We start from the raw sequence: 11,047 nt of genomic DNA, 5'->3' as shown, positions 1-11,047 counted from the left end.
CCGGAGTTCTACCGAATGTCATCTAACGCTTGAGTTTTCCTTGGCCGCCAACTGACGTTGGACTTCTACCCGACGCCGGAACTCTGCTCGTCGACAAGTTTCTTCCCGACATCGGACTTCTACTAGTTGTCAAACTTTTGTCGGACATCTATCCGATGCTGGATTTCTGTCCATTGTTGGACTTCTACCTGTTGCCGTCCTTATAACCTTTATCGTCAAACAACGGTCCTTCTGACTTACGTCGCCTGCTTACTACAGTCATTCTGACCTCCGTTGCCAGCCGACTACGGTCCTTCTGACCTACGTCGCCCGCCGACTACGTAAAAATCTTAGTGACTCTAGTGAATGTTGCACCCTCTCTTTTTATCTGTGTGTGCTGGATTTCGTACAATTCTAAGACATTAAACTTTATATCTCTCTTCCGCCGCAAATACTCCAGGACGCAACAAAACTAATTTTAAAGTTATTATAATTTAATACCATTTTTAATATTTATTAATAAATTATAATTTATTTAAACATATCTTTCAAAAAACCTCACTCTTCTCTCCTAAAATAACACCTCTAGAAAACGAGAAATTTTTACACAGTCTGGACATAGAGAGTTGTTCTGTTTTGTGACTGTGAACAACAAATGTATAAATACTGTTCACAATTGTGCTTTTGTTATTCACTTCTTTGCTTTTATTGTGATTTTACTTTTCACAATCACAAAACCGAACAGTTATCTGTATTCAGACTCTGGTGGAAATGCTTGCTCTTGTTGGTGGTCTTAAAACTATTGATGCTCTTGCTATAATGAAAATTTTGATAAATAGGCTATGTCCACTTTGTGATAGGTTGCCCTTAGAGTAGCAGGCAACCGTTTTTTCAATGTGATTTATCACATAATCTCTTAAGAAAAATTCTTCCTATATTTCCTTCTTTTTTGCTACCTCCTAAGATTTTTTTATTTCGTGGATGATAATGTTGATAATAATGCTTAAGTTGCAAATGCTCATACACTTGGAATTTTATGACTCGTTTATTATATTTGGAAAGAATGGAGTGATATAATTTCTAATAATTCCTATCACACATTTACTTATCTTTATTATCATATCTCAAGATCTATCTTTCTAAAACCAAAAGGCTAGAAAAACTACAATGACATCAAGATTTTTATTGGCTAGCAAATATGTTTTTATTCAGTTTTAATTCTTCTGTTGTCCCCTTTCTAAGAAAGATAGGACTAAATTACTTAGCTCGTAAAATTCGAAAAATTATTAGGTGCGGAGTGCAGACGGGGTGAGAACCGTCTGCACAGACACAGAGTAACGAGCGGTACCCAGCGGTACCGAGTGGTACCGAACGGTATCGAACACTGTTTTATACTAGTGTACAGACGGTTCTCCCGTCCGCACTCCGTACCTAATAATTTCTCGTAAAATTCACATAGGCGGTGGAAGCAGACAAATTAATAACAATTAATATTGGCGGAATTTTAAAGATTTATTTTTACAATTTTGTTAAATTAACAACTTATTTTTTAATCCGTAAGCTTATTGGCCTCGACAAGCTATCCAATCAGACAATAATTTTTACCTCAAATTAGGGGAGTAAATATTGGACCAGACTAGAATCTGACCCGAAAATTTTGGATTTGGGTTGACCCGAACCCAAAGCGGGGCGGGCTCGGTTCTGGAAAACCGACCCGTTTGAAAAACAGAGTCGGGTTCGGGTTGACACGAAAACCCGGGAATAACCTGAAATGACTCGGAATAACACATAAGCTCGTCTGCTCGAAATGACCCCGCCTCGACTGCCCGGTTGCCCCGGCTGCCCTGCGTTAGTTCTGCGTGATGGTTACGGGTCCTGCATTCGAGCGCGCCCTGCGTCCCGCATCAGTTCCGCATTGCACGTCCCGCTTCCGTCGGCTTCAGCTGGCTTCAATTGTCGTCGCCCCGTCGGCCCACTGCTATCGCGGGGCAGTTCCGCTTTAGTTGCCTTGTCCGCGGGTCTGGTTCGGGTCCACAAAATCTACCCGTTTGCAAAAACGAGTCGGGTCGACCCAAACCTGAAAAATGCGGGATCAATTTTGAGTCTGACCCGAATCGGACCTGTTACCCGAAATTTACTCAGCTATCTCAAATCATTCTTCAGTACGGACCCCCGACAATATTACACAGACAAAATAAAAAATAAAAAGCTGGCTGGCTCTTTCCGAAAGAGACGACAGCTCACATAGGCTGCAAAAGCCACTTTGGCTCCCACTCATAAAAGTTACACAATTTCTTTTCTGAAAAAAATCTCACTATACATTTTTTTTTGGGACATTTAGGTCATTTAAGACAAATTCACACACACAACGCATACACATGGACTCGAATCTTGAACCTCTTAGTTAGAAGCCTAAGTTCTCAACCAATAGGCCAAAGAGAATTGTGTGTCTCACTGTACCTCAAATTTTTTTTTTTTTTTGGGAATAATTGGGCTTAGCCCTTGTATTGAAACAGCAAAAGATACATCAGTAAGAGAAGAGACCTCAAATGAACTATGGGTGGTATGTATGTAATATTAAAGTTTTAGGTGTTAAATATGTAAATAGAATAGTATTAAATTGTATGTATGTAAATCTCCCAAAAAAAAAACCAGCTCCCTAGCCAAAAAATACTAATATATGAAGTTACGAACAAAACAAAGCACTGCCTCCGGCCTGACTAGTCTTTAGAGAATACTCAGAATGAGCAGGCTCAACAAGTAGGCCGACACCAATGATTGAGCGTTCCGGTGTCCAGCGGAGGTGTTGGTTGGCTTTTTACTTTCTGCGGGGCTCGACGAAGCCGCCTGGGTTGGGGCTGGGATGGTTGAAGAAGCCAAGGGAGGGGTGGGCGAGGGGGAGGGGGAGGGAGAAGGGGAAGAAGACGATGCATTGACGACGGTCACGGCGAGCTTCATCCCTGAGCTTCAATGACCAGGAATGCTGCAAACGAAGTAATGGGTGCCGGCCTTCTTGAGGCGTATTGTTGTTGAGCCGCTGCTGTCAGTGGAAAGGTAGTTGCTTGCTGTGCAGCTCTTGTAGTCTTTCGCCTTCACCTCGTTGACGGTGTGTGTTGCAGGTGCGTAGTTGAAGGCTGCCATGAATTAATTAACAAAGCAGAGTATCTATCATTCATTCGTTTGTGCGTAATAAATATTCTTAATCGATCTAATACGTAGATGAACCATAAGCTTTCTATGCATTTGAGCATGAAACACAATGCAACTTTGAAGCTTTGTTAATATAATTTTCTATTATTTTTTTCAAATATAAGATATGTGATAAAAATGTACTAACACAGACTATCTCCAACGACAAATATCTTCCCGTTTGTCCATGAAGAGAAATCGACACCAGCAGTCCATCCAGACGACTCCCCGACTATGTACTCAGTGGCCGAGGTCAATGCAGCTCGATATAAGAGAAGAATGGCTCCCATTACTGTGCAAGTAGTGCGACTTGCCATCTTTTGCCACTCAGCAAGCGAGAGAGAAGAGAGAGAAGCCAAGAAGATGAAGGACGCTAATTGTTTTTGAGAGGAAAGAGGGATCCCTATATAAAGATCTGGCGTTATTTTATTCTAAAGTAATAGAATTTCTATTATTGCAGTTTGTGCTTAACTGTCTGCAATTGATGATGAGAGAGACCTAAGAATGACTCTATGCCTGATCGATCTGATTGAAATCTTCGCTGGCAGCATCGTGCTTTCTAACTCAGTCATGCTTTTTAGGGGCCATAACATCGACAAAAGGTTGTGAGTGGTAAATAGTTTGGCTTAGTCAACGGTTTGCTAGTTATTAGATGGCCATAGGCCATGACCAATTATGTTATCATACTTAGATAAAGCCTTGTGAACTAAATTTTGTTACATTAAAGGTTATCAGTCAATGTTTTAATTGATATATCATCAAATAATTTTCTTGATCAGGCATGAATCTTGAAGCAAAATCAAGGTGGAAACTTTCGAAATTAAATTTGGGATCATACGAACTCTGATTTAAGCAAACTTACAATCGAACTGAATGTATCAATATTATGAACCCAATGACACCAAATTCGGCTCAATCAGATATCAAATGGGTCCAAATCGAAGACCAGGAGCACATTCAGAAAGTTCTGACCATAATTTGGATTACCAAACGGTTTTCAAACGTGACATGCTTATAATCGAATACAGCGGCTCGGCAAGACGAATCCAACAAACTCTAGATCGCCAAATTCTGATATCATTAAGACATTCAAATCCCTAATAAACAGTCTATGATCAAGAGAATCAACATCGGCAATTCATTCAAACCATCCACAATTTGCCCTTGAACTTTCTCCTATTTACTGATCATGTCACTATCAGAAAATTATAAATAGATTCCTCATATTCATTGAAGAGTTGAGGAAGAAGGGGCCAAACAATGAAGAGGAGGAGAACAAAGAAGAGAAATTGGAGTTATCTTGCCATCCGACTCCTCCTCGACCACCGCCCGGACTTCCACCCGACAGCTGACTAATGCCGGACTTCTTCCCAGTAGCCGATCGAAGCCAGATTTCTGGCCAACCACCAACTAACGTCGGATTTCTTCCCAGCCATCAATGATGTCGGACTTCGGCCCGTCACCGATTTCTATCAAACACAAGACTTCCGTCCATCACCGGATTTCTAGCTGACATCGAACATCCACCCGACATTGAACTTTCACCAGTCTCTGGACTTCTGCCTGTTGCCGGACTTTCGTCGGACTTTACCCGACGTAGAACTTTCACCTATCGCTAGATTTTTTATCCATCGTCGTACTTTTACTTGTCACCGGACTCCTATCCAAGACCAGATTTTTTCTCGAAGTCAGACTTCTTCCCGTCGTCGGACTTGTACCAGATATTGGATTCCCATCCATTGCAGGATTTCTACCCGACACTGGATTTCTGCTAGTTAATGGTCTTTTCGACCTCCTTCACCAGACAACAGTCGTTCTGACCAATGTCAACCATCGACTACGGTCCTTTCGACCTACGTCGCCCGCTAACTACGGACTTTCTGACCTCTATCCCTTGACAACGGTCCTTCCGATCTCAGTCACCAACCGACTAAGATCCTTTTGACCTCTATCACTAGACAACGATCTTTATGACCTTCATCGTCGCCCACTGACTACGGTCCTTCTGACCTCCGTCACCCGTCGACTACGGTTCTTTTAACCTTCGTCGCCATATAATGTTCTTTCTGACCTCCGTCGCCTACTGACAATGATCCTTCCGACCAAACGAACACGTCAACAAACTTTGTATTATGTATATTTGTTACATCAAGCTAAGACCTTCCCTCCCAATACAAGGCCTCATTTGTAATCAACTGCAAAATACTAGTAGATTCATTCAAACTGGGCTAGGCCCTGTGATTTTTCTCTTTTTAGAGTTTTCCACGTAAAAACCTTGGTGCCTTTATGAATATTGCACCGTCTCTTCTTATCTGTATGCGTTATGTGCTTGATCTTTATATAAAGCTAAGACGTTAAACTTTATAACTCTCTACCGCTGCGAATATTTCGGGACGCAACAAAGATTATCTGAAAGATTAATATCATGTGATTATATAATGATGAATTATTACTTTCATGTCTTTAGTTTTTAAGAAATATTATGGTATATAAATAGAGAGAGATCCTATAATGACATAGTATAGGTTTAAGAAGAAAAAAAACAATTATTTCTCATCGGGAACCCTACGTCAGAAAGGTCATGATGAAAATGGCTGGACTGTTCGACGATGACGAACCGGCCCATGATGCCGTTGATGGTGATCAACGTTAGATTGAGCTTGTAAATAGCAATTGGACCGAGAAAGCGAAGCCTGCGTGCTGATGTTGTTTAGTGGGCCACAAATTCGTTACTAAGCCCACAGGACCAAGAATAATTTTAAAAAGCCCACAAACTAGAACGCACTAGTAAACCGTACGCCAACCGGAAAACCTACCTTTGTCTATGAATTCAAACAACTACTTTTCTACATGTAGCTTACATTGATTTACCGTAAGCTTTTTTCTGAGATGAAATTCTGCACCTAAATAAAATGATTAATTTCGTTTTACGTAGAGAAAATTTAAAATTATTTAGTTTGATTAATATATTTTATAAGTTTTCAGTAAACGTTCAAGTTAAATAAATTTGTTGGCTTTCTATAATCATATGACGAATGCAATTGTTCTCATGTCTGCAATGTAATTTTTGTACATCATCAATAAAACCTATGCATAAGCCACGTCTATTGTGGGCTTTGTTGGTTTATTGTGAAATATGATTGTGCAGATAAATAGAATATTGTTGACTCACATCTTAATTTCATATGTCTAGTATGACGAAGGACTTGTTGGGGATTTGTAGGGGGCAGTGTGCCCTTGCAAGGGGGTATTGAGGGCGAAGGGCTTGAATTTTTTTTTTTTTTTTCTGTATAGCATCATGATTCAATGTGAAGGCGTTATGGGTCCCCTTTGAGATAGACGCCTCAGTGCCGAAGCATTGTGATTATAGCTAGCGCTACACTGCTATGGACCCACTATGAGACAAAATTCAACTGAACAGTCTGCTGAGTTAGTTTCATTCTAATAGTTTTTCTGTGATTGTAACTTCAAAAAGGTGTGTATATGTGTGCGTGAAAGGATATGAAGAATGTGAGAGAAGGAGAGAGTGAGATCTCAAAAATTTATCGTTTTACCACATATTATGTAGCATAGACACATTTTAGGTCTCCTAATGAACAAAATTATTTGTAGGGAAAGCAAAACTCATAGATGTTATATTTAAAAAGAAATTATGATCCATTGTTTGGAATTGATCATAATTTATTTTTGCAACCAATTTATCAATCCATATCACTTTCTAGATCGATTTAACTTCAAATTTTAAATTTTATATTATAAATGTAGGATCTAGGAGGAAGATCTTGAGAGCTCATCTTGAGCTCTTCTTGCAAGAGAGAGAGGGAGGAGAGGGAATACACATAATTTGGAGGAAATAAAACTAAGTTTATTCAGATTTTCTCCCAAATCAATACAACATACAATGCCTCTATTTATAGAGATTACATTGTTGTGGTAATCGAGGGAATAACTTAACCTAAAATTAAATCAATATATAATAATCTCTACTTTGATTTAGTTTTACAAAAAATAAAGAACCACTCCTCACAAGAACTCGAACTTGTTGCAAGCCAACTGATAGCCCTGGACACCTGTCCGCGCTCATACCTGCGACTTCGTAAGATCCACCTGTCCAATCCCAAGATCTCGACAATCTTGCCTCCCAGAGATTCTTGATGCTTCAACATGCTCCTATAATTCACCACCTTGGTCGAAACTCTACCTGAATATAAATCTCTACATTCTCCCTCATTTAAGCCTGACCGAACAACCCAAGGATAACAGGTTCTTCTCCACATGTTTCTCCTCTAGCTTCAGACTCGCATACTGATCAATCCAGTCGTTCTTTCTGCGCCTCGTGCCCGCGCCCTGAGTCTCCTGCGCCTTGCACTCGTGTGGTCTGACTCTGACCACATCCTACGCGTATCCACCCGTGCACCGAGCCCTGCACCTTCACCTACGCTCCGCTCATCACAATCTCACACCCTGCACGTACACCGACGCACGACCTCGCACCTCCAAGCGCCCCACACTCCCGGCACTGCTCCTTAAGAACAGGACTACTCTACCTCACAGATCCAAACTGATCTTTCACTGCAATCTTGAATCCGAAACCTTCACTTCGCCTCACATACTCGGACAAATTACCTTCCGTTCGCCAGTCCGATTCTTGTCAAACAGCCAAAGCCGCAGTATCGACTTTGTATCTTGCGATCAAAGCTCCTCACTGTTCCCTTTCTTGAATCAAGAAGCTGCAAAAGCCTCCAAAAATAAGTTCGACCTTCTTGGACAAATATGCCAGATCCTGTTTCTCCACCCGACGAATGGCATACTTGGAATCCTTATAGGCAATCACAGTTCTCATTCTGTTTCAAACACAATGGGAGAAAACGCAATAACAGAGCAATTATAGCCTCCGTGAGAGCCGCAAACTTCATCTGCTCCGCGAATGAATCTTTCTTATTCCTCGATCCTGTTAACACACTCTTACACTGTACCTCCAGCACACTGCAACCTCATCATCAACAACCATCAACAAACCTGCCACTGGCGCTCCCCACTCTCTCTGCCATCACTGGTGCCAACGGCTCTGCCGTCAACAACCAAAATATATCATGAGCAAACTTGCTCATCTTACTATATATACAGCACCATTGTAACAGCAAAGACATGGCTTGAATACAAAGATGAAGCAAACGCATTCTTTAACTTAGCTTCTCTGTTTTACTATTCATCTTCTCTATCTCTCTCCTTGCAGAAAATCTTTCATGGTATCAGAGAAGTCACTCTGAGGTCGATTGCACTCCAGTGCCAACATGACAGATCCCTAGTAGCTCAATCCTCCACCGGCGCGTCTCAACATACATTCTCACTCTCTCCACTGCGAGAGACATCTGGATCACTCTGGAGCTCCGACTTCAACCCTCTAACAGATCACGAGTGATACAGCTCAAAAACGAGCTGTATCATATCCAGATATGAGATCTCAGCATGAACCAATACCTTGCAAAAATCAAATCGCTTGTGGGCAACATTTCAGCTGCCGGATCCTCTCTAGATCCCGAAGAAATCATACTCCATATACTGAATGGACTCCCACCATCGTACAATCCATTCAAAACATCCATCAGAACCTGCAAGCTTCCCCTGAGCTTAGATGTAATGTACAACTTGCTTTGCAGTGAGGAGATTCACCTTCAGACCGACCTGCATCTCGACGGCTCCACTACACAAGACTACACAGCTCTGTCCACCAACCGCAGCATCGCCCCACGCGGTCGCTCTTCCTACAGAGGCTCCAGGGGTCGAGGAGCTCCCTTCAGACCAAATAACCCCACCAACCGCAGCGACACCACCAGACCGACATGTCAGATATGCGGTAAGCTGGGCCACATTGCCTCTTCCTGCTGGCATCGCTACAATGAGAACTAAACTGCGTCATCCAATGCCTCTCCTAAGGCCCTGCTGACAAGCTCACAACCAACTTCTCTGAACGAGTGGGTTCTCGACTCCAGTCGGCGCATCCACACATCTCACCCCTGACCTCAACAATCTGCAGCAGTACTCCCCTTACACTGAACCTGAGACCATTTCCACCGCTAATGGCAGCTCACTTCCCATCCATCACACTGGACAAGGTCTGCTACCTATTCCCGACTCAAACCGTAAGCTTCACCTTCGTCAACTTCTACATGTCCCAAAGCTCTCTCACAATCTACTCTCAATTCATAAACTCGCCTATGATAATAACTGCTCTATCTCTTTTGACTCTCATGGATTTCTCATCAAGGATCTCAAGGACAACCGCACCCTCATCCGTGGTCACAACCGTAACGGCCTCTATGCCGTCCTTACACCCCTCAACAAAATGGCATAGCTGAACGCAGGCATCGTCGGCTCCTAGACACAACCCGTGCTCTCCTCCATCAATCTAATCTTCCCCATAAATACTGGGCTGACGCCCTCACAACCTCCAACTACCTTATCAATCACTTACCCACCACAGCCTGTAACAATGCCATTCCCTACACACTCCTTTATCACAGACCACCCGACTACACCTATCTAAAAACATTCGGATGCCTCTGCTTTCCCTGGCTCTATCCCATCACCCCATCCAAACTTCATCCCCGCTCTCAACCATGTGTTTTCCTGGGATACTCCTCCTCTCACAAAGGCTACAAGTGCCTCAACATTCAAACCAATCAACTCCATGTTTCCCGCCACGTCCAATTTCACGAGACCAGTTTCCCATTCATGCCACCCTCCCCTACAGTCTCTACCTCACCATCCTCTCAGGACACCAATCTACCCCCATCACTTCTCCTACCCATCACCACTCCACTCATGCCCAATCACTAACACCACTGACATCAACTTGTCACCCACCTCCTCCCCACCACCGCCTTCCCCAAGCACACTTGAATCTCCCAGCCCAACTCACTCATCTGTTTCTCCCATTCTTCCACCTCCCTTGCCATCCATACATCCTATGCAGACACAACTAAAGGATGGCATCAAACGGCCCAAACAGATCTTCGACCTCCTTACGACTCCATCCTTAGAACTACTACCCACCTCCTACTCTCAAGCTCTTAAATCCCCTCACTGGCGAGCTGCCATGTCGGAGGAATTCCTTGCTCTACAAAAGCAAGGCACTTGGTCTCTAGTTCCCCCGCCGCCTCACTTGAATGTGCTCGGCTGCAAATGGACTTTCCGTCTCACACATAAACCGACTGGTGAGCTAGATCGCCATAAGGCCAGACTGGTCGCACAGGGCTTTGGTCAGGAATTCGGTATCAATTTTCACGAAACATTTAACCATGTGGCTAAAATTCCCACTGTCCGTGTACTACTACTCATCTCCTTACAACATCAATGGCCAGTGCTGCAATTCGACATCTCCAACGCATTTCTGCACGGAGAACTACACGATGAAGTCTATATGCTCCAGCCACCGGGCTTCATTGATCGGGATCACCCACAGCATGTATGCAAACTCCATAAAGCCCTCTACGGCCTCAAGCAAGCCCCTAGAAAACACCAAGTTCACAAATTCACTCCTCAAATTCGGTTTTGTCTTCTCCAAATCCGATCCCTCCCTTCTCTGCTTTAACAAGAATGGAGTTCACATCTTTCTCCTTCTCTACGTGGATGACCTTCTCGTCACTGGTAACAATTCAGTGGCCATTCAAGAACTCACAAGTCATCTTGACCAGGAATTCTCACTTAAACAGCTGGGCCCAGTTCGCACTTTCCTCGGCATCCAGGTTCTTCAGCAACCCTCAGGCCTCCTGCTGCATCAGGCACCATATGCACGGGACATCCTTTGCTTTGCTGGTCTTCAAAACAGCAAACCTGTACCGACGCCGATGCTCCCTACCTCCCCAGCTCACCTAAC

General features: G+C 43.1%; 1 protein-coding gene and 1 pseudogene across 1 annotated transcript in view; both read right to left on the bottom strand.

Moving 5' to 3' along the window:
* Positions 1-2,556: 2,556 nt before the first annotated feature.
* Positions 2,557-3,815, bottom strand: LOC110115764 (annotated as a pseudogene).
* The window catches only part of LOC110115763, a 12,719-nt gene continuing 4,649 nt past the window's right edge, over positions 2,978-11,047 (bottom strand). Inside the window, exon 2 of the mRNA XM_020849124.2 lies at positions 2,978-3,113. The gene's annotated coding sequence lies outside the window, so the exon portion shown is untranslated. The remainder of the gene's footprint in view (positions 3,114-11,047) is intronic.

The sequence above is a fragment of the Dendrobium catenatum genome, unplaced genomic scaffold (assembly GCF_001605985.2).
Source record: "Dendrobium catenatum unplaced genomic scaffold, ASM160598v2 fragScaff_scaffold_262, whole genome shotgun sequence".
Classification (NCBI taxonomy): domain Eukaryota; kingdom Viridiplantae; phylum Streptophyta; class Magnoliopsida; order Asparagales; family Orchidaceae; genus Dendrobium; species Dendrobium catenatum.
The sequence above is the reverse complement of the archived record's forward strand: the minus strand, read 5'-3'. Positions and strand labels throughout refer to the sequence as shown.